Here is a 26,008-nt window from a genome sequence, read left to right as displayed (position 1 = left end):
TACATAGAATAACAAATCAATGGTTTGGGTTAGCAACCTTCCCTAATGAGGCTACACATACTTGTATGTAAGAAAAGTTTGGCTGGAATGTTTTGTTACGAAAAATATGGATTCCAGTGCAGGACCTATTAATAGATTCCTTCCAACATGTGTATACTTACTAGATAGATAGATACATATATATGTAGATAGATAACAGCTAGATAACCACATATAGATAGATAGATATAGATAGATAGACAGATAAATGACAGATAGACAGATTAAATAGATTTAGGTTGGTGCCAAAGTAATTGCAGTTTTTGCCATTAAAATCTCATTGCTTAATTAAAACCATGGTGAGATCCTGTCTCACACCAGTTAGAATGGCAATCATTAAAAAATCGGGAAACAACAGGTGCTGGAGAGGATGTGGAGAAATAAGAACACTTTTACACTGTTGGTGGGACTGTAAACTAGTTCAACCATTGTGGAAAACAGTGTGGTGATTCCTCAAGGATCTAGAACTAGAAACACCATTTGACCCAGCCATTCCATTACTGGGTATATATGCAAAGGATTATAAATCACGCTGCTATAAAGACACATGCACACATATGTTTATTTCAGCACTATTCACAATAGCAAAGACTTGGAATCAACCCAAATGTCCATCAGTGACAGATTGGATTAAGAAAATGTGGCACATATACACCATGGAATACTATGCAGCTATAATAAAGGATGAGTTCGTGTCCTTTGTAGGGACATGAATGCAGCTGGAAACCATCATTCTCAGCAAACTATCACAAGAACAGAAAACCAAACACTGCATGTTCTCACTTTTAGGTGGGAATTGAACAATGAGATCACTTGGACACAGGAAGGGGAGCATCACACACCGGGTCCTATTGTGGGGAGAGGGTAGCGGGGAGAGATAGCATTAGGAGATATATCTAATGTAAATGATGAGTTAATGGGTGCAGCACACCAACATAGCACATGTATACGTATGTAACAAACCTGCACGTTGTGCACATGTACCCTAGAACTTAAAGTATAATAATAATAATAATAATGTCATTACTTTTAATTGCAAAAACCGTAATTACTTTTGCACTAACTTAATAGACACTAAGAGATGCAAAAGGGTTTCAAGAGGACACATATTTTTGGAGAACACATGGAGAAGATTTAGGGATGAAAAGACTCCATGTTAGGTTTGTGATATAGATAAAATAATAATAATAACAGTCATACCAGTATTAGTAACCTCAAAAATTAAATACATGATACATTTACTTTTTTCCTCTTTTAATTTATTATTTAAATTACTACCCCCAGATTAGCAGCCCAGCAGGTACTACCTGGCTTTTCAAAATCCAGCAGTAAGTAAAATTCAATTCATATGAAGGTTTAAGATCTTTTCATATTTCATTTTTCTGTTGCATTGCACATTTCTGATCACTCTGTTTTCTTTGTGACACTCTGTCCTCTCTGTCTCTCTCTCCTTCTCGCTCTCTCTTTTTTTTTTGGATACTACTAGTTTTTGGTTCTGCTCCATCTTGAGCATGCTTGTCAAAATCCCTGCAGTGTCCTCGCTCATTTGCTGGTTAAAAGCACAGGCTTTGCAGCCAGACTGTCTCAGGATAAATTCTGACTCTTCAACTGACTAGCTCTGTAACCTTTGACTGTTTTCAAAATCTTCTTTTAATAGACATTATGATAGAGAATATACATTAAGTTTGAAAAGTTTGATTTTGATATCCAATCTAAACAAGAATCTGCATGATTACTAAACCAATACAAACATGTTCCTATTTGGTTAACTTTAGCTTACAAAGTGTGTGCTCAATGACTAATTAGGATGCTTTTGGCTCCATGTAACAAATCCTCTTTGGACCGACTTATAGAGAAAGGACATTTGTGTGTTTGTAAATGAGCAGGCAACAGTGTGCTTCAGGGTGGGTCCCAGGTTTCTCTGCTGGCTTAGTGAGGTCATTAAGACAGGTTCTTTGCATCTACTTGGTTCCCTGCACTCCGGCTTCAGTCTTAGATGGTTCCCCTCATGGTGGCAGGTTTGCTTGCCAGGGGCAATCTGGGCTTTGTGGCTGTGCTTTGGTAGGAAATATCAGAAAATGGTCAGAAGAGATCAAGAAGTAGAGAGAGAAAAGATATGGAATTATTGAGAAGGAGTTCCTTTTCCAGAACACCCAGCAAATCTCTCTTGCTCTCTCATTGACCCACATTGTCTTAATGTTCCTCATCCCTAACAAGGGATGACAGTAACATAATCAATCAGCCAAATCTGTCTGGGGAGAAGGAATGAGACACAGGAAAATATACAGTGCCAAACTTCTTCATTTGTAATGCTAAAATCTTCGCAGGAAACTAGAGTCTTTGTTACATAAAATATATTTTGTTGTCATGGGGATTACCTCATAATTACGTGGTTCAAGTTATGTGCTGAAAACTTCTTGGCAGCTATGTAGGAGACAGTCTCATTTAAATTATCATTTTGATGTGACCTGTGATTAGATTGTTTTAATCTCTGGATTGTAGGGGAGATAGAAAAAATTATTTATCAATTGCCTATTTATAGGTGACCAATAAAAATGGAGGCCAACTTAAAACAAAAATTCTATAAGTAACTAATACACAATTCACCTTTTCCATACACATCAACTGGAAGAAATACTTTATATAATCATTTACATTAGAAGGCAAGTAAAATTAAAATAAAGTAAATGCCCAACTGAATTCTACGAGGTAATCCCAGCTACTCGGGAGGCTGAGGCAGGAGGATTGCTTGAACCCAGGAGGCAGAGATTGCAGTGAGCTGAGATTGTGCCATTGCACTCCAGCCTGGGCAACAAGAACAAGACTCTGTCTCAAAAAAAAAAAAAAAGAAACAAAAACAAGAGGGTGGGTGGCTGGTAAGATGGCCAAACAGGAACAGCTCTGGTCTGCAGCTCCCAGGGAGATCAACACAGAAGGTGGGTGATTTCTGTATTTCCAACTAAGGTAACTGGAGGTACCTGGTTCATCTCACTGGGACTGGTTAGACAGTGGGTGCAGCCCACAGAGGGCGAGCGGAAGCAGGGTGGGGTTTCACCTCAGCTGGGAAGTCCAAGAGGTCGTGAAACTCCCACCCCTAGCCAAGGGAAGCCCTGAGGGATCCTGCCTTCAGGAACAGTGTACTCCAGTGCAGATACTAAGCTTTCTCACAGTCTTCACAACCTGTAAACCAGGAGATTCCTTCAGGTGCCTACACCACCAGGGCCCTAGGTTTCAGGCACAAAACTGGATGGCTGTTTGAACAGACACCAAGCTATCTGCGGGAGTTATTTTATGCCCCAGTGGCACCTGGAACACCAGTGAGACAGAACCATTCATGCCCCTGGAAACGGGGCTGAAGCCAAGGAGCCAAGTGGTCTAGCTGAGTGGATTCCACCCCACAGAGCCCAGCAAGCTAAGATCCACTGGCTTAAAATTATTGCTGCCAGCACAGCAGTCTGAAGTCAACCTGGGACACTTGAGCTTGGTGGGGAGAGGGGCATCTGCCACTACTGAGGCTTGAGTAGGCTTATAGAAAAACCTCCCATCTCCCTGGGACAGAGTACCTAGGGGACAAGGTGGCTGTGGATGCAGCTTCAGTAGACCTAAATGTTCCTGCCTGCAGGCTCTGAAGAGAGCAATGGATCTCCCAGCACAGCACTCGCGCTCTGCTAAGGGACACACTGCCTCCTCAAGTGGGTCCCTGACCCCCGTGCCTCCCAGCAGGGGTCAAGAGACACCTCATACAGAGAGCTCTGGCTGGATTTCTGGTGGGTGCCTGTCTGTGATGAAGCTTCCAGAAGAAGGAGCAGGCAGCAATATTTGCTATTCTGCAGCCTCTGCTGGTGATACCCAGGCAAACAGGGTCTGGAGAGGACCTCTAGCAAACTCTAGCAAACCTACAGAAGAGGGGCCTGACTGTCAGAAGGAAAACTAACTAACAGAAAGCAGTAACATCAACATCAACAAAAAGGACGCCCACAGAAAAACCTTTTTCAAAGGTCCTCAGCATCAAAATCCAAAGATAGATAAATCCGCAAAGATGAGGAGAAAAGAAAGCTGAAAATTCCAAAAACCAGAACGCCTCTTCTCCAGTGGATCACAACTCCTTGCCAGCAAGGGAAGAAAACTGGATGGAGAATGAGTTTGACAAATTGACAGAAGTAGGCTTCAGAAGGTAAGTAATAACAAACTCCTCTGAACTAAAGGAGCATGTTCTAATCCAATGCAAGGAAGCTAAGAACATCAATAAAATGTTACAGGAAGAGCTAACTAGAATAATCAGTTGAGAGAAGAACACAAATGACCTGATGGAGCTGAAAAACAGAGCACGAGAACATTGTGAAGCATACACAAGTATCAATAGCTGAATTGATTAAGCTGAAGAAAGGATATCAGAGATTGAAGATCAAGTTAAAGAAATAATGTGTGAAGACAAGATTAGAGAAAAAACAATGAAAAGGAATGAACAAAACCTCCAAGAAATACAGGACTATGTGAAAAGACTAAATCTACATCTGATTGGCATACCTGAAAATAATGGGGAGAATGGGACCAAGTTGGAAAACACTCTTCAGTATATTATCCAGGAGAACTTCCCCAACCTAGCAAGACAGGCCAACATTCAAATTCAGGAACTATAGAGAAAACACCACAAAGATACTTCTCGAGAAGAGCAACCCCACGACACATAACTGTCAGATTCACCAAGGTTGAAATGAAGGAAAAAATGTTAAGGGCAGCCAGAGAGAAAGGTCAAGTTAGTTACCCAAAAAGGGAAGGCCATCAGACTAACAGTGGATCTCTCTGCAGAAACCCTACAAGCCAGAAGACAGTGGGGGACAATATTCAACATTCTTAAAGAAAAGAATTTTCAACCCAGAATTTCATATCCAGCCAAACTAAGCTTCGTAAGTGTGGAAGGAGAAATAAAATCCTTTAAAGACAAGCAAGTGCTGAGAGATTTTGTCACCACCAGCCCTGTCTTGTTCCTGAAGAAAGCACTAAACATGGAAAGGAAAAACCTGTACAAGCCACTGCAAAGACATACCAAATTGTAAAGACTATTGACACTATGAAGAAACTGCATCAACTAACAGACAAAATCACCAACTAGCATCATAAAGACAGGATCAACTCCACATATAACAATATTAATATTAAATGTAAATGGGCTAAGTACCACAATTAAAAGACACAGCCTGGCAAATTGGATAAAGGGTCAAGACCCATCAGTGTGCTGTATTCAGGAGACCCCTCTTATGTGCAAAGACACACATAGGCTTAAAATAGAGGGATAGAGAAATATTTACCAAGCAAATGGAAAGCAAAATAAAGCAGGGCTTGCAATCATAGTCTCTGATAAAACAGACTTTAAACCAACAAAGATCAGAAAAGACAAAAAGGGTATTACATGATGGTAAAGGGATCAATGCAACAAGAAGAGCTAACTAGCCTAAATATATATGCACCCGATACAGAAGCACCCAGATACATAAAACAAGTTCTTATAGACCTACAAAGAGACTTAGATTTCCACACAATAATAGTGGGAGATTTTACACCCCACTGTCAATATTAGACAGATCAACGAGAAATAAAATTAACAAGGATATTCAGGACTTGAACTCAGCTCTAGACCAAGCAGACCTAATAGACACCTACAGAACTCTCCACCAAAAATTAGAATAATACACGTTCTTCTCAGCACCATGTTGCACTTATTCTAAAATTGACCACATAATTGGAAGTAAAGCACTCCTCAGCAAATGTAAAGAACAGAAATCATAACAAACACTCTCTCAGACCACAGTGAAATCAAATTAGAACTCAGGATTAAGAAACTCATTCAAAAGCACACAACTACATGGAAACTGAACAATCTGCTCTTGAATGACTACTGGGTAAATAATGAACTTAAGGCAGAAATAAGTAAGTTCTTTGAAACCAATGAGAGCAAAGACAAAATATATCAGAATGTCTGGGACACAGCTAAAGCAATGTTTAGAGGGAAATTTATAGCGCTAAATGCCCACAGTAGCAAGTGGGAAAGAACTAAAATTAATACCCTAATATCACAATTAAAAGAACTAGAGAAGCAAGAACAAACAAATTCAAAAGCTAGAAGAAGAAAAGAAATAAGATCAGAACAGAAAAGAAGGCAATAGAGACACAAAAAACCCTTCAAAAAAAAAAAAAAAAATCAATGAATCCAGAAGCTCGTTTTTTGAAAAGATTAACAAAATAGACCACTAGCCAGAATAATAAAGAAGAAAAGAGAGAGGAATCAAACAGACACAATACAAAATGACAAAAGGGATATCACCACTGATCCCACAGAAATACAAACTACCATCAGAGAATGCTATAAACACCTCTATGCAAATAAACTAGAAAATCTAGAAGTAATGGATAAATTCCTGGACACATACACCCTTCTAAGACTAAACCAGGAAGAAGTCAAATCCCTGAATAGACCAATAAAAAGTTCTGAAATTGAGCCAGTAATTAATAGCCTACCAATCAAAGTCATCTCAAGACCAGAAGGATTCACAGCCGAATTCTAACAGAGGTAAAAGGAGGAGATGATACCATTCCTTCTGAAACTATTCCAAACAATAGAAAAAGAGGGACTCCTCCCTAACTCATTTAATGAAGTCAGCCTCATTGTGATACCAAAACCTGGCAGAGAAATGACAAAAGAGTAAATTTCAGGCCAATATCCCTGATGAACCTGGATGTGAAATCCTCAGTAAACCACTGGCAAACCAAATCCAGCAGCACTTCAAAAAGCTTATCTACCATGATAAAGTCAGCCTCATCCCTGGGATGCAAGGTTGGTTCAACATATGCAAATCAATAAGCGTAATCTGTCACATAGACAGAACCAATGAAAAAAAACACATGATTTTTCTCAACAGATACAGAAAAGGCCTTCGATAAAATTCAACACACCTTCATAATAAAAACTATAAATAAACTAGGTATTGATGAAAGGTATCACAAAATGATAAGAGCTATTTATGACAAATCCATATCCAATATCACACTGAATGTGCAAAAGCTAGAAGCATTCCTTTGAAAACCAGCACAAGAAAGGATGTCCTCTCTCACCACTCCTATTCAGCATAGTATTGGAAGTTCTGATCAGGGAAATCAGGCAAAAGAAAGAAATAAAACATGTTCTAATAGGAAGAGAGGAAGTCAAATTGTCTCTGTTTGCAGATGACATGATTGTATACCTAGAAAACCCCATCGTCTCAGCCCAAAATCTCCTTAAGCTGATAAGCAACTTCAGCAAAGTCTCAGGATGAAAAATCAATGTGTGAAAATCACAAGCATTCCTATACACTAATAATAGACAAACAGCCAAATCATGAGTGAACTCCCATTCACAATTGCTACAAAGAGAATAAAATACCTAGGAATACAAATTACAAGGAATTTGAAGGACCTCTTCAAGGAGAACTACAAACTGCAGCTCAAGGAAATAAGAGAGGACACAAACAAATGGAAGAACATTGCATGCTCATGGACAGGAAGAATCAATATCGTGAAAATGGCCATACCGCCCAAGTAATTTATAGATTCAATGCTATCCACATCAAGCTACCATTGACTTTCTTCACAGAATTAGAAAAAACTACTTTAAATTTAATTTGAAACCAAAGAAGTGCCTGTATAGTCAAGACAATCCTAAGCAAAAAGAACAAAGCTGGAGGCATCACACTACCTGACTTCAAACAATATTACAAAGTTACTGTAATGAAAGCACCATGGTACTGATATCAAAACAGACATAGAGACCAATGGAACAGATCAGAGGCCTCAGAAATAACGCCATACATCTACAACTATCTGACCTTTGACAAACCTGACAAAAACAAGTAACGAGGAAAGGACTCCCTATTTAATAAATGGTGCTGAGAAAATGGGCTAGCCATATGCAGAAAACCGAAACTGTACCCCTTCCTTACACCTTATACAAAAATTTACTCAAGATGGATTAAAGACTTAAACATAAGACCTAAAACCATAAAAACCCTGGAAGAAAACCTAGGCAATACCATTCAGGACATAGGCATGGGCAAAGACTTCATGACTAAAACACCAAAAGCAATGGTAATACAAGCCAAAAGTGACAAATGGGATCTCATTAAACTAAAGAACTTCTGCATATCTAAAGAAACTATCATCAGAGTGAACAGGCAACCTACAGAATGGGAGGGAAATTTTGCAACCTATCCATCTGACAAAGGGATAATATCCTGAATCTACAAGGAACTTAAAACAAATTTACAAGAAAAAACCCCATCAAAAAGTAGGCAAAGGATATGAACAGATATTTCTCAAAAGAAGACATTTATGCATCCAACAAACATATGAAAAAAAGCTCGTCGTCACTGGTCATTAGAGAAATGCAAATCAAAACCACAGTGAGTTACCATCTCACGCCAAGTAGAATGGCAATCATTAAAAAGTTATGAAGCAACAGATACTAGAGACGATATGGAGAAATAGGAATGCTGTTACACTGTTGGTGGGAGTGCAAATTAGTTCAACCTTTGTGGAAGACAGTGTGGCAATTCCTCAAGGATCTAGAACCAGAAATACCATTTGACCCAGCAATCCCATTACTGGGTATATACACAAAGGATTATAAATCATTCTACCATAAAGCACATGCACACGTATGTTTATTGCAGCACTATTCACAATAGCAAAGACTTGGAGCCAACCCAAATGCCCAACAATGATAGACTGGATAAAGAAAATGTGGCACATATACACCATGGAATACTATGCAGTAATAAAAAGAGAGGAGTTCATGTCCTTTGTAGGGACATGGATGAAGCTGGAAACCACCATTCTCAGCAAACTAACACAGGAACAGAGAACTAAACATTGCATATCATCACTCCTAAGTGGGGTTGAACAATGAGACCACAGGGACACAGGGAGGGGAACATCACACATTGGGGCCTGTCGGAGGATGTGGGGCTAGGGGAGGGGTAGCATTAGGAGAAATATCTAATGTAGATGACAGGTTAATAGGTGCAGCAAACTACCATGCCACATGTATAGCCATGTAACAAACCTGCACATTCTGCATATGTATCCCAAAACTTAAAGTATATTAAAAAAAAAAAAAGAATACCTTAGTTTCATAGGAATTAACATTTCCAAATGAAATATAAATGGAATCTCTCAGAAGACCAGCAATATTGTAAAGCCCTAGAGAAATTCTATAGACATTTAAGTCTCCCAAAGATGATCGTGTCATGTTCAGAGATAACTTGGATTTATAAATTACTTTTATGGGTTAATGAAGTTGCATACAATTTTTACAGAATTGGAATCACTTAACGTGAGAAATACGGAAAGCAGAACATGTTTTATTTTAGCAATCTGAGACAGACTTTCAAAAGTTAAAATTAAGTTTCATTGGACATTCTCATACCATGAGAAAACAAATTTGATCGAAGAACTACAAATTAGGAGTAATACTAAAAATGCTATTTTATTTTGAAGAAATTTCTAATCAAGTTAGGAAGAGACTGATATTAACTATGGTTGTATTTAGTATCTACATCAATCACCTGGAAAGGAAGTAAACAATACGTTAATGAAATTTGCAGATAATACTGAATTGAAGGGTGTTTTTAGCATGCATTATGACAAGGTAGATAAATGATTTTGAAGGAGTATATGTAAGGAAAAATGACCTTATACTTGAAAAATCAGGCTAGTACAATTGTTATAAATAATTTTTTAAAATTCACTCAGTGGAAGCAAAAGCAAGGCATATATAATGGACAGAAAGAATGTACCTTTCATTTACGGCAGATTTGACTTTATTAGAAATGTAATGGAGTCAAAAACGAAAACAGTATTTGAGAACTGGACATGTTAAATATTCACTTTACAATGACAGGAAAACACTGTTTATATAATTCTGATGAGACAAATATTTGAATATTAAAAACAATTTGGTATTTACCAATGTACTCAAATATAGGAAAATTAGATTTAATATAACTGAGATGAGACAGGCAATAAAAATGATTAAACAGTTAGCCTGATGAACTTCTAAGAAAAAAATTAAAATAATTCATCTTGTTGTTTGCAAACCTAAGCAAAGGAAGCACAAAGAACCATATGTAATAACTTTCTTCGCTAAGGTATTGTACAGCAAAACTCCATTCACTCAAAGGAACAGAAGGCATTCCTTTGAATAATCCAGATTAAGATTATTTGGTAATTTTCATTAAAACAATAGTAACAGTGATATTTCGGATGGAATGCTAAATAAACAATTGTATACAATTATCTGCTATGTGATCATTTGTATATTCCAGGGGTCACATGAGAAAAGAAAGTGATGAGAATCGGCTACAATAGCATTAACTGCTGAAGAGTCAAATAGTTGTTCAAAAGGTGTCTTGACTATACTATATGTTAGCAATGAGAGCAAATGGAGGTTCCCCCTAATTGGCTTTTAGATAAGGCTACAAAATCATAGTAGTTGGACTTGTCCTTCTGACTAAAGACCAAATGAAATAATAGCATTTTGTTTTTCTATTTCTTCATTCTTCAAAAACTTTTAGGCTTATTTTACTTACTAATTGTCCCCAGAAGTAATATCTTTTTGGCGAAGTATTTATTTACTTACTGGTGTGCTTTTGTTTCATTTTGTTTTAGTGCTGGGAAAGTGAGACATCAGATGGTTTCAAACAAGTGTATACAATATTTATATAAACAAGAATTTTGTCATTCACACACTCAAAGGCACATACATAGACATACACATACTTTAATTCTTCACAGGGAGAATTAAATTTAACAACAATCAAAAAATGGGTTCTTCAACCCAGCAATCCTATTAATGGGTATAAATTTAAAAAATCATTCTACCAAAAAGACACATGTATTTGTATGTTCATAGCTATGCTATTTACACTAGCAAAGACATGAAATCATCCCAGGTGATAATTAATAGTAGATTGGATAAAGCAAATGTGGACATATACACCATGAAATACCATGCAGCCATAAAAAGAATGATATAATGTCTTGCAGCAACATGTTTAGAGCTGGAGGCCATAATCCCAAGCAAATTAACACAGGAACAGAAAACCAAATACTACATGTTCTCACTAACAAGTGGGAACTAAGCACTGAGCACACATGGACATAGATATGAGAACAAGAGATGCCGTGGCCTACTAGAGGGTGGGAGTGGGTGGGTGAAAACACTACCTATCAGTTACCATGCTCACTACTAGGGTAACAGGACCTGTGCTCCAAACCTCAGCATCATGCAATAGTATCATGTAACAAATCTGCACATGTATTCCCTGTATCTAAACTAAAGGTTGAAATTAAAAAAAAAAAAACAAAAAGGGTTCTTATCTAAATGTTGAGCAATGGGGCTTTGCCATTTTGTATCTGGGTCAAAAGTAGGGTGGGTGACCAGTAAAGGCAACAATTCCAACAAGTCATTAAATGGAATATTTCTGTCACATTTATTCTTCATCATCCATTTCTAACACTGGCTGATTTGCTCATGAATTGTAGATGGATAGAGTTACACATAGTAACTTTAGAGTAAAATGAAACTGAAAGTTTGGCTAGCTGTTCAACACCATATAATTGTCTTATAAAGCAGTATTACTGTGTTTAAAAATATTTAGAAGGAAGAAAAGGAAACATTCCATTAAAAAACTAGTTTAGAGGGATCCAAAAAACTGCTGAGTTAGTTACCACATAACCTTTCATATTTTTTGTGTTTAGGGCTAAATTCAATGACTTGCAAGGTTTTCACGATTTGTGTTCTTCAAATCTTTATAGTGTCATCTGCAGTCACTCTCAACACATACACACACACAAACACGCACACACACACATGATTTATCCAAACCAACAAAAACTTGATATTTTCCAAATATGTCACGCACATGTTTTCTCTATTTAGAATGCATTTCTTCTCCGTGTCTGTCCGGAAAATGATGATCCTTCAAGGTGCAGTTCAAATGCCATCTTTTATGCCAAGTCTCACAATATCTTTCCTCAGCTACCCCCCCTCTTCAGACAGAATCAGTCACTATTCCTTTGTGTCCCTACAGTACTTATGTACAACATCACAATGATAACAACAGCAAGAACAACTACCACTATTCAATTATAAGCATCATTTATTAAATATCTAATATGCCAGGCACTGTGGTAGGTATTTTCTATACAGGCTTTCTTATCTTTACAATAACACCTGAACATATGTATTGTCCTACCCATGAATAACTTAAGGCCCAGAAAAATTGAAAAGTGTGTTAAAAGTCATATGACAGTCAACATAATCCCACTTACTCTACTCACCGCAAGTCTTTACTCTTTTCATGTGGCCATTTTCCTTTTCTGTATGTCTCAATTCTTGCTCTGATAATTGTACTCAGTACTTTTTTATTTATGAGAAGGCAGTATGTCATCTTCACAAGACAGGCCTGGGGCCATATTGTTTGGTTTAGAATTCTGGGTTCCAACTCTTATTAGTTGAGTGATCCTGAGTGATTTATTTAGCCCCTCTGTGCATGAGTATCTTCATCTATAAAGTGAAGATAAGACTCCTACCTTATGGGGTAGATTTGAGGATTAAATGAGCTAATATGTATAATAAGTATAATAGCATCTGCCTTGCTATAAGTGCTCCATATCTGTTAGTTATGATTACTGGTTTATGCATGTCTCTCTCCCATCTAGACTGTGAGCTCCTCAAAGGCAGGAATCATACCTCTTTCATCTTTTCATCTCCTCCACCTAGAAGAGCATCTTGCAAATACTTGCAATGTAGAATTACAAAAGTAGATTTATGCCAATGGTGAGTTAGTATATTGGGGGTGGTGCAGAAGGGCAGGGAGGGAAAGAGTTATGTATATGACACCAATATATGATTGCCATGAGTCACTTTTTCCTGACAGGGGAAAAAAGAAAGAACCCATCAGCTGTGGTGGACTCCAGCAATCCATAATCACACTCTTTCAGCTGGTAAGCTATGATATATGCTGCAGAACTAATTTCCCCTTGCAAAAGGGACTGAACAGATAGTGAAACTCAAGCACTAAGAAGGCATGCTAAGGTGTCAGGAGTTGCTCACCAGCAGCTGCCACTGATCCCCTGCCCCGGTTAGCTTGGAGCCGCCAATTCTGCTTCTTCATGCTGTTCCCAGACCTGCAATTGAAAATTCCTATATACAATGACAAAAAAAAAAAAAAAAAAAAAAAAAAATCCCACCAGAAGGGATCTACTCTGGTGATTAAGGTCAATGGGCACTATCATGTGCTCTGCTCTCTGGCTTGCTATCGTTCTGATCTTTTCTGTTCTTGTATAGTCCCCGATTTCTGGCTACTGTCCAAAATTTCAAATTGCCTTTACCCTCAGTCCCCCTAAATTGCCCCATACCCTTAGTTCCTTCTGCCCTGTTATCTGCTCTCTTGCCTTGTGACTGAATCCTGAACACATGGACACAAGATAGTCATCTTTGTCTTGTTTTATGCTTGATGGAATTTCCTAATCCTAACCCTATATCCAGCCCAGCAAAACTGGTGACTGGCCTAGCTGTAAGGAAACAACATTGTACCTCTTCTCAAGTTATGGATCTTTTACACACAAATGTCTTATAAAAGAAGGTGTGTTCAATAAGAGACAACAGTTCCAGGCATGGGAATCAGAGTGAGCCAGACCTGATCCATAGCCTCAACTCTATCATGCCTACCTCTGTGCCCTTGGGCAAGTTACTTACCTGTATAAACCTCAGTTTCCTCATTTTGGATAAAGAGGCACATAATGATTCTTACCTTGTAGAAATGTTATTGATTATTTAGCTAACTAATCCATGAAGTCAGTTAGTAATTAATATTGTTATTATTAAAAATACATTCCAAATTACTAGTTCAGAGATTAATCATAGCTGAACATAAGACTCAAAATGTTCAGTTCCCACCTACGAGTGAGAACATGCGGTGTTTGGTTTTCTGTTCTTGTGATAGTTTGCTAAGAATGATGGTTTCCAGCTGCATCCATGTCCCTACAAAGGACACAAACTCATCCTTTTTTATGGCTGCATAGTATTCCATGGTGTATATGTGCCACATTTTCTTAATCCAATCTGTCACTGATGGACATTTGGGTTGATTCCAAGTCTTTGCTATTGTGAATAGTGCTGCAATAAACATACGTGTGCATGTGTCCTTATAGCAGCATAACTGAACAATGAGATCACTTGGACTCGGGAAGGGGAACATCACACACCGGGGCCTATCATGGGGAGGGGGGAGGGGGGAGGGATTGCATTGGGAGTTATACCTGATGTAAATGACGAGTTGATGGGTGCAGCACACCAGCATGGCACAAGTATACATATGTAGCAAACCTGCACGTTGTGCACATGTACCCTACAACTTGAAGTTTAATAATAATAAATAAATTAAAAAAAAAAAAAAGACTCAAAATGTTAGGTCATCATATTATCAAAGTATTTTATTTTAGACCTGGAAATGACCTTAAATATCCAATCATTTTCTTTAAGATAAGAGGAAATTGGGAACCAGACAGCAAGATTCAGAATGTTGTCACTAATAAAGTTCTCATTTCCATATCCCAAATGCAGATTTTTGTCCTAAACTTAATAATCGCAATTTGAAGGGTTTCATTCAATTAATTCACATCTCCATTCACCCACCCACCCATCCATCCATCCATCCACTCCTTTGAAAAATATTTGTTGTAGAGTATCTGCTATGTTTTAATCTCCCTCCTGAGTTCTGGGAATTTGCAAAATAGTCATAGTCTCTATTTTATGGTACTTTAATTCTACTTCCTTCTGCTGTTTTTTTTTTTTATGTCACCCTAAGTTTCCGCTTCTGTAATTAGAAAATGAATTAATGTCCCTCTGCATATAAAAAGTAGTCCTTTTAAAGGGATGTAAGCAGAAGCAGATTTTGAGGAAAGAAAGTTCTCATTGATAGAAGTGGATCTCATAAACTGTTTTTATCAAAATGTCTCTTAGAAGCCTTTAGGTAAACACATTCTTCATGTAAACTTAGGGAAGCAACTTTTTTTTTTTTTAAATCTGTTTATCATCTCCTGCTTTTGGATTTCTCACTCTCCCCTTAGTACAGTTAAGTATGCACTAGAACCTTGAGCACATGTACACACCTGAAAAATTGTGTATATTTTAATGGATTGTAAATGACACAAGAGCAGTTGCTGTGTTTTATACCATTTTTGGAATCTTAGTACTTGATAGGTGCTCAATAAATGTATTGTTAATAACAATAAAATGTCAATGAATAATTAAAAACTCTTCTGGAAAATGGTTAATTAATGATATTGTTAACAGCTGAAACTGTCGGCTTTTTGCATATTACCTTTGCTTTTCTCTAAGCTAAGCATTGCTTTTGGATTAGTTAGCAGGTGGGGTAAGTACGACCTGATTGGCAGTTGATAGTAATCAATGAAATTAAAGGGAAGTTGTCCCTCTCATCATTTATATCTCAAAGTGCTCCATTTATGACAATGCTAAACTCACCCAGAGAACTTTGTGACATATTTAAAACTCTAGCTATTTGGAAACTCAAAATATTCAAGGTGAAATAAATAAGAAGCTACATGGAAATTTTAGCTATGTGGAAATCATTATATTCCACTATGTGGAAAGGAGAGAACTGCTGAAGTATTGGAAAAAGTCAACCAGCCTGAATAGCTCCTGACCAGCCTGGCTTGATATAGTGCTGGATGACCAGTGCTGTCCATAATGGAGACTCTGATCTAGAGTATAACACAACTACGTTTGCAGTAGAATATTCCTAACATTGACATAGCACTTCATCCAATCCTCCCCATAATGCTGGGAAATCAAACACATTTCAAACTCGGTGAAATATTTCACCAGTATTAACAAGCAAACTAAACCTTGGAAAAGTTGAGTATAATTGTTTAACATTACTTGATCAATAACCAGTAACGTTTAAGTGAAGACTCATTTTAAATCATGCTTTTTGACCAAAAGTCCAGTTCTGTTTTTATGAAATCACAAATGCATCAGTGCATGTGATGAATTCCTTCTCAGCATGGGATATGTTGCCTCCCAAAAATTGGTTTATAATTTCAACAGAAAGGGAAACCTAACACAAAAAAATGAGAGAATAAAAAGTGATTGTTATAAAAATAAGTGTTATCTAGACTGGTAAGATAACTCTTAATGGAAGATAAAGATCTTGAAATGAGTCTTCAGGCATAGAGAGAATTTCAACTAAGTAAAGAGCAAAGGGAATGACACTCACCCTGAAGGTTCAGCAAGAGCAAATGTGTGTATATCTAGGGCTGCCATTCAGAGAATCCACAAGTTATCCATTAGATGGACTGTGAAACCATTCCCCCCACCCCACAAGAAAAAGGACAAGTAAAAAGCAAGAGAATGTGCTTTTACCTTTAGCTTTAAGAACTAACAATAACATTATTTTGATATTTTTGGACACAAAGTATTAAAGATTGTTTTAATGACTGATCTTAGACTCACTGAGCCTAGCATAACAAAAGCTAGTTTATTAGACAAAGAATTGGGAGTTCTTAAATGCTTTTTCTAGGTTCTCTCATTTCTCACTGAGTATAATTCATTTATCAATGCCACAAAGAAAGAAAGAAACAAATAACCCACAGTTGTTCTTGGTTTTGCAAAGAAGAATCAATTTGTATACCAGCTGATCCTCTTAAAACACAGCAGAGTATTTAGGCACCAAGTTTTCTTCCTGCCTTCATATCTTCTCAACTTCATCTTTCCAGCAAATCCATCAAATAGTTCAAACCAAAAATGTTGGCATTATTCTTGACTTTTTTTTCCTTACAGTCCACATTCAATACCTCAATGGGTCCTGTTGTCCCTACCTTCAAAATGTATGCAGGATCAGGCTACTTCTTGTCACCACCGCTGCTACCACCTTAGCCCATGTAATCTGCATTAATTCAATCATTTCTTACCCACTTTCCCTGCTCTGTCCGTTCCTCTTTACTCTGTTCTCAACAAAGGAGTCAAAGTCATTTTGTCTAAAGGGAAATTAGTTCATTTCACTCAAACTAAAAGCCCATTAGTAGCTTCCTATTTCATTCAGAGTGAATATCTAATTACTTACAATGACCAATAGCTTTCTACATGACCTGCCCCTCATTACCACTGCAACCTCATTTCTTACCACTTGCTCCCTCCATTGCCATAATTTCAATACAACTTTTTACCTGCTACAGAGTTATCTAGGTATCTTCTACCTGGAGTTCTCTTCCCCTGAAATCTACATGGCTCACTCTCACACCTTTTTTGGGTCTTTACTAAAATATATTCTCAATGAGAACTTCCTAATAATGATACCTAAACTTGTAATCCACCACATACACCTTCTATCTTCTTCCTTGTGCTTTTTCCCCCCTTCTTTTCACACACTACTATCTAATATACTATATATTTTGCTTATTACTTCTTATTCTGATCTCATGATAAGAATGGAAAACACTATGAGAATAGAATGCCTTTCTTATTCACTGTTTTTTATCTAGTACTTAGAACTGTACCTGGAACATAAAAAACACTATAAATATTTGTCCTAAGAGTGAGTCCATAACTTTTTAAGAGGGTGTGGTAGATTAATCAGGTTTATATCCCATTCGGTTAACCCCATGGTTTCACTCTATGGCAGGTTATGTTTTCCAAAGATGATAACACCAATATCTCCTAAATCACATGTCCTTTTATAATATAATATTTTGACTTCTCCATCAAGAGGCAGAGTGGGCTCATAACTGTTTCCGCTAGTAGGGTCAAGATAAAACTGATGACCTGACAATCCTTTGCTAACACCTCAGAAAGATTAACAATGATACTTCATAAACCCTTTCACACAGATGAAAGTCATTCTAAGTACTCAAGGCCATGCCTCCCAAAACTTTTCAGTTAAATATTAGGTCTCCTAAGACTCTTGAGGGCGTTTTTCCATAGCAGCCTGACAGGGGGCTTCTTTAGTTGACAGATCCTCGGAATTAGAGAAAACTAGAGAAACTTTAGGAATCTAACTCAACGAATCATATTCAAGGAGCCTCATCCACACCTGGACCTTATTTAAATAATGAACTGTTGGTCTTTAAGTTGATATCATAATAGAGGTTTTGCGGGGAGGTGGGAGTGTATTTTGCATATAGAAGGAATGTAAATTGGTGAGGCTAAAATGCGGATTACGGCAGACTGTATTTTTTTTAAGATGACTGCAACAATATCTCCTGCCCCACATAATTTCTACAACATGGTTTTGACATTCTATTGAATGGAGGCTAGTTCTTGTCTTTTTCAATCTAAGTGGGCTTGTATTGCCTTGATTAATTAAGTATGACGGAATTGGTGCTGTATGACTTCTAAAGATATGTTATAACAGGCAATGCAGCTTCTGTCGTAGAGTCCTGGGCTTGGAGCCCTGAACTACCCCATAAGAAGTCTGAGTGCCTTGTGGCCACTATACTATATGGAAGCCAAACTACATGGAGAGGCCATCTGGAGGCTACCCATTCAGGACTACTCATCTTTGAACCTCCACAACGCAGGTCCCAGACATGTGAATGAATGAGCCTTCAGATGATTCTAGTCTCCAGCTGCCAAGCTACTCCTAAGCTTCAAGTCTTCCTAAAAACAGTAAAGGACAGCAACTGCATTCTTGTCTAAATTCCTGATTCCCAGAATCTGTGAGAAAAATAGATTGTTTTTAGCCATTATGTTTTGGAATATATTATTATTCATAATAGTAACTGGAGTAAATCTCCTTGTGATACATTTTGCAGCTTCTTCCAACAATAAGTAGAGTCCATCTTCCACCACTTAAATCTAGGCCAAGAATGAGACAAAAGTGAAAGTATGCCTGTTCTGAGACTGGGCCTGAAGAGACCTTGTGCACTTCTGCTCTTGCCTCCTCCTTGAGCTTGGGCTAGGCTGATGGAGAATTATTGACTTACACATGCTTATGGCTAATTAGTCATGTGAAAGAGATCTGACTGGATTATCGGAGGTACCTCCTTAATCTGCAGCTGACCACAGGTGTATGACTGAGTGAGCCCATCTAAGACCACAAAAAAAAAACCAACAACAAAAAACACTCAGATGACTTAGAGACTCATGCAAAATAATAAATGCTTACTGTTTTAAGCCACTGAGATATTCTTGGGGGAAGGGGACTGGATGAGGAGGATTATTACATAACAATAGCTAAACGATACCAAGGGAGAAAGATCACAAGTGGTAAAAGATCTTCCAGGTTGTAGAACTCTTGCATATTTTGAGTGGAAAAAGCTATGGTTGGAATGTTGGAAATAAGAATCACTGTTTATTTGTGGTCAACTAGTTATTCTTGATTTTCACATATCTATGCTTCTATGCTCATGGTATATAGGCCAAGAGGACATGCAGGAGAGTCTATTTTCTCTGTTATTCATGAATGGAATAAAATAATCATTCTCCTTCTCTCTCTACCATTCTAATTCTTATATCAAATCCAATGAACATACTTTGATTTTATAACAGCTCACTTCCTCTGTAGAATTAGACTTAACACACATAATGACATAAAGTGCTTCATGAACAGCATTACCCTACTCCTAAGCCTAGAGAGGGGGAAAAAAAAAGAATAACTTTTAAAGTGTAGCTCAGAATTCAAATTTTATCAAAGCCAAATTGGAATATGGAAAAGATTTTTTAAAATTCTAAATTTAGGTGCAATGGTTTTCATGTGTGTTTGGAATCTGGCAACCCAGCTCTTCCCTTCCTACTTTAGAAAGGTTGCATATAAGAGGGAGAAGGAAGTTTTGTATAGTTGTTGATGAATCCTTTATGATACCCCTCAAATAATTATCAAATAAGAATACGTGAATGTTTATATCATCCAAATATCAGTACAAAAATAAAACATATCCTTTATAAGAGCATCTATTTTAAAATTAAGATGCATTGTTTTCCTTGAAAGACCAAACCTGAAATTTTATACATAGAAATAATCAGTAATTTCCTAATGTAGGAAGATGGCTTTTACAGACCACAAACTTTTTATCCTTAAAATATGTATGATACAAGAAAGAAAATTGAGTGTGTAAACTTTTTGACATAATTAACATAAGAATAATGCAATATAAAGATAATAATTCAGTAAGAAAATGAACACTCAGAATTTGAAATGGCCCTTTTAATGCTTTTCTAAAGATGATATTTTAATGGAGATTTTATAAGAATTCAAGTAACCTGTAATCAAATTGCCTTCCTTGTTGCTACAAACACTATAGCTGGTTAACTATACTCAACTGATTTCCAACACATCACTGAACATAGAGCATGAAGTTGGGAAGGAATTTATAATCCAGTATAGATGACTCATGTTTTCTGGTTCTATTTTTTGAGCTCATGCCTTCTGGAGGACAAGGTTAGATTAGGCATAGAAAGCAATGGCAGTTTTGTCGAATTTGTTTTGTTGAATGTCGTATAGAGGAGATATTTTGTCTGGGACTCAGGGTTAAAGGACTGCATCTGGTGTTTGTTTTGGTCACGAAAGTAAGTGAGATTGCTCTAAAAGGCAGCAGAGAGTAAGAAGACAAAAGGAACTATAAGGAATTCCCATGTTTTAAAGGAATCAAAGAGGAATGACACAAAGGAGATGACAGAGAATGTAATAAGGATGAATTTGTCAAAGGAGGTAAATACAAGAGAAGCTAATAGGATGAGGTATGACACAAGAAGTCCATCAAATTTGACGACTAAGACACCTTCCTAAATAAGGACATTAGCAAGGATAGCGCTGGTGGGATGGTGGGGGTGGTAGTCAATTTTGAGAGGTCCAAGATGTGAATATAATTTAGGAAACACAGTCATGGATATAGCAACTTTGTTAGGAATGATTATATGGGAAGGGAAAGGAAGAGTCAGTGTAGGAAAGATCAAGGGCAATAGCGAAAGAAAAATGAGGGACCAGTTGAAGAACTGAAAAGTCTAAACCAGTTATTAGGATTTCTGTCTACCTTGTTCCTAGTGCAGATACATCAACTTGCATCCATGGTCCCATCCAAGTCACTGGTAAACATGTCCATTAAGATAGAGACAATAAAAGAATTCTTGAAACACACTACTGAAATCCTCTTCCCAGAGGTTCCCTATCACTAGTTAAAACATCTTTGCATGTCTTATTTCAACACATTTTTTTTTTGCTCTCTGAAATTTTCTCAGTCTAACTGGGTGACCTATAGTACATTTATATCTATGTCTCCTTTGTCCTTCATTTAAATTCCCCCTCCCCGTGGGCTTCTCCACAGTTATGGAGCTCCATGGCATTCTGTGCTACTATGCTTTTTTTTCCCCCCTATCTTTATCTTTTAAACCAAGAATCATTTTACTTCCACTTTTCACATATGGCCTCACAAAAGTTCAGTTCTGTTGGGAGGGCTCATTTAGTTTCTTAGTTTAAAATCTCAAGTTAACTAAGTTTACTTGATATACTAGACAGTTATAGATGAGGCTGCAAGTTTTGCTTGTCACATCATTCCCAGTGTATTTTCCTGTAAATTAGAATTCACCTTCACCACTGATAGTCCTTACTCTATGCTGCAGCAGACAAATGACAGTATATGTAGATATTACATTTGGAAAATTTTCTCTTTCTTTCTCAGATTAGAATTTTCCTCTCCTCTCTCTCGTAACTTTTAAAAATATCACTTGAGTTCTCAGATTGTATCATTAAGAGATTAATTAATTCTGATTATTTACGTAATTGTGAAAATTGGTGATATTTCTCACAGGCAATGGGACATGGAACAGGAGGAGGAACAGCAGGCAAGAACCTGGGAGCATTTCTACAGAGCAGGAGGAGGTAGGAGAGAATCAGTGTTTAAAATTTCTCTACGGTTAACTGACTAAATCAGTGTTCTCTTGAGCCCTGCACTCACTGTGAAAATATTTCTCTGGAACTGGCTTATCAAGTGCAAGTTATCAAAACCTAGTCACAACTTATCAGTTCTGAGACCATGAAAAACAGGACTCTTATCCTCATTATTTCAATGATTTACAATTACTCCACTTATCTCATTTCCAAAGCTGGCTTCTTCATAGTGTTCTATTGAAATATCTAATTTGACTAAAGACTTGCCATAAGATTCCTTGACCTTCCAACTTACTTGCTTCTTTTTTTAAAAACTCAATAATGCTTACAGAATTTTTGTTATAATTATTTTTATTTTCTTTTTTCATACAATTAGAGTGACAAATATTTTTCTGGACTTGTTTTATTGAGCACTGGAGTGACATCATTTTAACAGAAGCCTCTGAGAAGTATAATTGTGTTTGAGTTAAACTAGGCAAGTTGTCTGTATTGACTGAAAGAAGGAACTTGAAAAAGGCTAAAGTTTGGAAAGACTTCTGAATAATTAAAAGGAATGAATGCTAAGCCAAGTACCATATTCTTACTTGTACAGTCTATAGAAATTGAGAGTGGGAAACAGATGGAAGTTGAGGTATAGACTCAATATCACTGGGATGTCAGATCAGAAATTATTTTTGGAAGTGTAAAAGGAGCTTTGTGTGTAGGAGGAGCTAAAGAGCTGGGATACAAATCTTGGGAGGTACCAGACAAAGAATGAAAAATTATGTCTTGAGTGGTAAGTAGGGCTTACCTGCTTTGTGAAAGAGATATATGATATTTTCCTAAGTACTGATTACACATATCAAATCCTGTATCTTTTACATTTTTAAATTTGAGCACCAACCCCAATGAGTTATAACTATTTTCTAGCAAGAACAGGGAGTTTTACATGACTTTTATTTTCAGTTATGCCTTTCCTTCCTTCCACCCTGGTGTTCTAGTGGTATCACATTTATCTAGATATAATTCTTATGTGGATTATAAGATTCTAGAGATCATGAAATAGATGGAACAGCTAAATGGGTAGGCAAAATAATGAAAGGATTTACCAGACTTATGGACTAGTCTAAGATTGAATGCAAGAAAAGCTGCTATATGTGCATGCTTGACAGGACTCGTAGGGCTCATTCAATCTTGGGGAGGAACAAAGGGCTGGCAGGTGAAAGAGAGAAGCAAACACTGTAAGGCCAGGTGTCCAGCATTAAAGCTTGGTTGTACAGAGGATCCCAGATGGCTTAAAAGAGAGGTGCGAATGAAACGACCCAGAGAAGTCAGGAAACAGGAAAGGAAGGCAATAAGCTACGTTTAGGGTACTTGCAATTAGAAGGATTTCAATTGCTTGGCAGTTATTTGAGTGATAATGAAAGTTTGACTCATTTTTGAATAGTGGATAGATTTATTTATTTTTGAAGAAGTATTTTCTAGCCTCTTTCACCTCTATTTCTCCCCAACCCCTCCCAATTGTTTTCACTTGAAAGGAGCAGCAATATATTTAAGAACATCTAAAACTAGAATGAAAAGCATGAATTTAATTAATTATACACTAGATAATTATATGTATTACCAAAATATGATAATCTAAGATAATATTAAAAATAAGTTGTTTATATTGAAATATATATAATCTGTGTATTATAAATAGTATATCTACTACTTAATATATATGATCATATACTGTGTATATTATATATGTACATGATGTATATGTGTATAATACATACAGTATATATTAGAAACTACATATTACATACAGTATACATTACATGTGTACACGTATACATATATGCATGTCCAATGTATACATGTAATATATACTGTATATATTCTACATATATAGTATACATGTATATGCATATATGTACACTATATATGTACATATATAATATTTACTTTCTAATATATACTCTATATAAAAATATATTGATGAGCTACCTTAGTTTTATAGTGGAACACTGGAGGGATTTCTCTTTTTGGAAGATGTAAGCATTCTCAATAATAATATTTAGTATATAGACATATGTATATAGGTGCATATCAGTTACAAATATTTTAATACATATGAACTTGAATTTTGCTTAACAAACAATATTCTCCATGATTTTCATAAGTTATCATACTATAATTTTATGTACGGTTTCATATAATGATGGAAATAAGAGAATTTTAAAAAATGTTTAAATAATACATTTAGTGAACATAATATCACTTTTCCCAAGCAATGTTTTCTTACGTCTTCTTTTCTTTTGCATTCTGATTGAGATAAATGCTAGTCAGTGGGAAGATAAAAAAAGACATAAGTTAACTTTAATAATGGTCAAAACTAATTCAGGCATCATATAGCTATTTACTTTGTATATTTGGGAAGTTGAAGAATAGATTCCTAATCTTGAACCACACAGACATTGTTACCAAACATAAACTATTAAAGCTGTAAAGGAAAGGCAAGGTCATATATCTCAACAATGCTAATATGAATATGTATTTATTTTATATAGTCAGAAATTATCACAAAGTTCTAACTGTATTTCAAATGACTTTGGGGAGACAATTTTTCATGGGTACCTTGTGCTTCTGCACATCTTAAGCGTGAAGTACTAACTTTCCTTTGTTCTGAGCTATTTGTTAAAGATTATTGTATAGCAAACATCCTTGGAAGATAGAGATAGTGTTTTCCTCCAGAGCAAAGGTCAGGCATCACCTCTGTCCCTAAGAGAGGATTCATAAGTTCTGAGTTCTTCTTCTGTAATATAATGCATTGAATGTGGGATTGTCACCTGGCCCCTTTAGCATGAATCTGTGGAAAATGGGGCTTAAAAAACCAGCACAAGTAAATGCAAAAAGTGCAAGTAAAATATCCTGAAAGTAAACAACCCTTTTACTACAATACTATTTAATCATAATGGGTATATTGTAGTAATCAAATAGCAAGTGTATCAACTTTCATGTGGTACAAAACTTACACACTTGTTACAATATAGTGTGTCCTAATTTTTAATACCTTAAAAAATATATATTATATATATATTCTAATTTTTAGCAATGCTATGAAGTATTTAATATGAAAATCTGCTTTTATATATATATATATTTGGGGGATTTATAGTGTAGTGCCTATGAAATTTAAAATATTTTGTATTTAAATTATGAAGAAACTACTTTATATCAAGTGACAATTCAAAACATGTGAATTATAAGGTATTTAGAGTATTAAAGAATCTTCAAGTAGAATTGATACAAGAAGTATCTAATGAAGTAGAAAAAAAAAATATATATATAGGCCTATTCTCTTTCAATAATTCCTTCCTTTTTTTTTTTTTTTGTTTGTTTTTTGGTCAACATACATTTCTTGCACTAGTTGTTATTCTTTTTGCCTACTAACATATGCTCCCTTAAAAAAATAAGGTATAATTTTTTTTGAAAATCTGTGTTTTATATGGGCTTTCTGAAGAAAAATAAGTTCTTTAAGGGCCTGTATAATCAAGCCAGGATGGTGAAATTGCAGGTGGATAGGATGAAACCTATCAGCACATACTGAGAATCACACCCATTCTTGCTACAGTCCACCGGGGTTCCTTTGCTGTCTTTTGGGCTCATAATTATATAAATCATGTAAAAAATACAAAATAATGGGAATAACAAACTGTTTGGAAACAAATACCTGGTTGCAAATCCTACTCCGAGACTTAGTAGTTGGACAAAGTTGGGAAAGCAACTGAATTGCTTTGGGGATCATTTCTCTTATTTATAAAATAGGGAAGTAATCAAACTTCCCTCTCATAGTTGTGAGGAGAATCAAATTAAATGATGTTCTTGCAGTTTCCTGTAAATCATTAAGTCATATATAAACATATTATAACTAGGAAACATAAAAATGAACAAATAAATGATTTTTGGGTCAGAGTTGAATTATGTATGTATCTTCATATTTGTCAAGGTCTCTGTAAGTATAAATTGCTACATAAGTCCGAAGAATGTTTGTTAGCATCTATATA

At 36.3% G+C, this 26,008-nt stretch overlaps 1 long non-coding RNA gene across 6 annotated transcripts in view; it reads right to left on the bottom strand.

Moving 5' to 3' along the window:
- The window catches only part of LOC103236063 (uncharacterized), a 237,813-nt gene that overhangs the window by 168,291 nt on the left and 43,514 nt on the right, over positions 1-26,008 (bottom strand). The window contains exon 4 of one of the 6 annotated variants that reach the window (XR_012093400.1): positions 13,187-13,260. The exons of the other annotated variants lie outside the window; for them this stretch is intronic. This is a non-coding gene — a long non-coding RNA (uncharacterized lncRNA). The remainder of the gene's footprint in view (positions 1-13,186; positions 13,261-26,008) is intronic. 6 annotated transcript variants of the gene reach the window in all.

The sequence above is a fragment of the Chlorocebus sabaeus genome, chromosome 7 (assembly GCF_047675955.1).
Source record: "Chlorocebus sabaeus isolate Y175 chromosome 7, mChlSab1.0.hap1, whole genome shotgun sequence".
Classification (NCBI taxonomy): Eukaryota; Metazoa; Chordata; class Mammalia; order Primates; family Cercopithecidae; genus Chlorocebus; species Chlorocebus sabaeus.
This window is presented reverse-complemented; position numbering and strand designations above follow the sequence as displayed.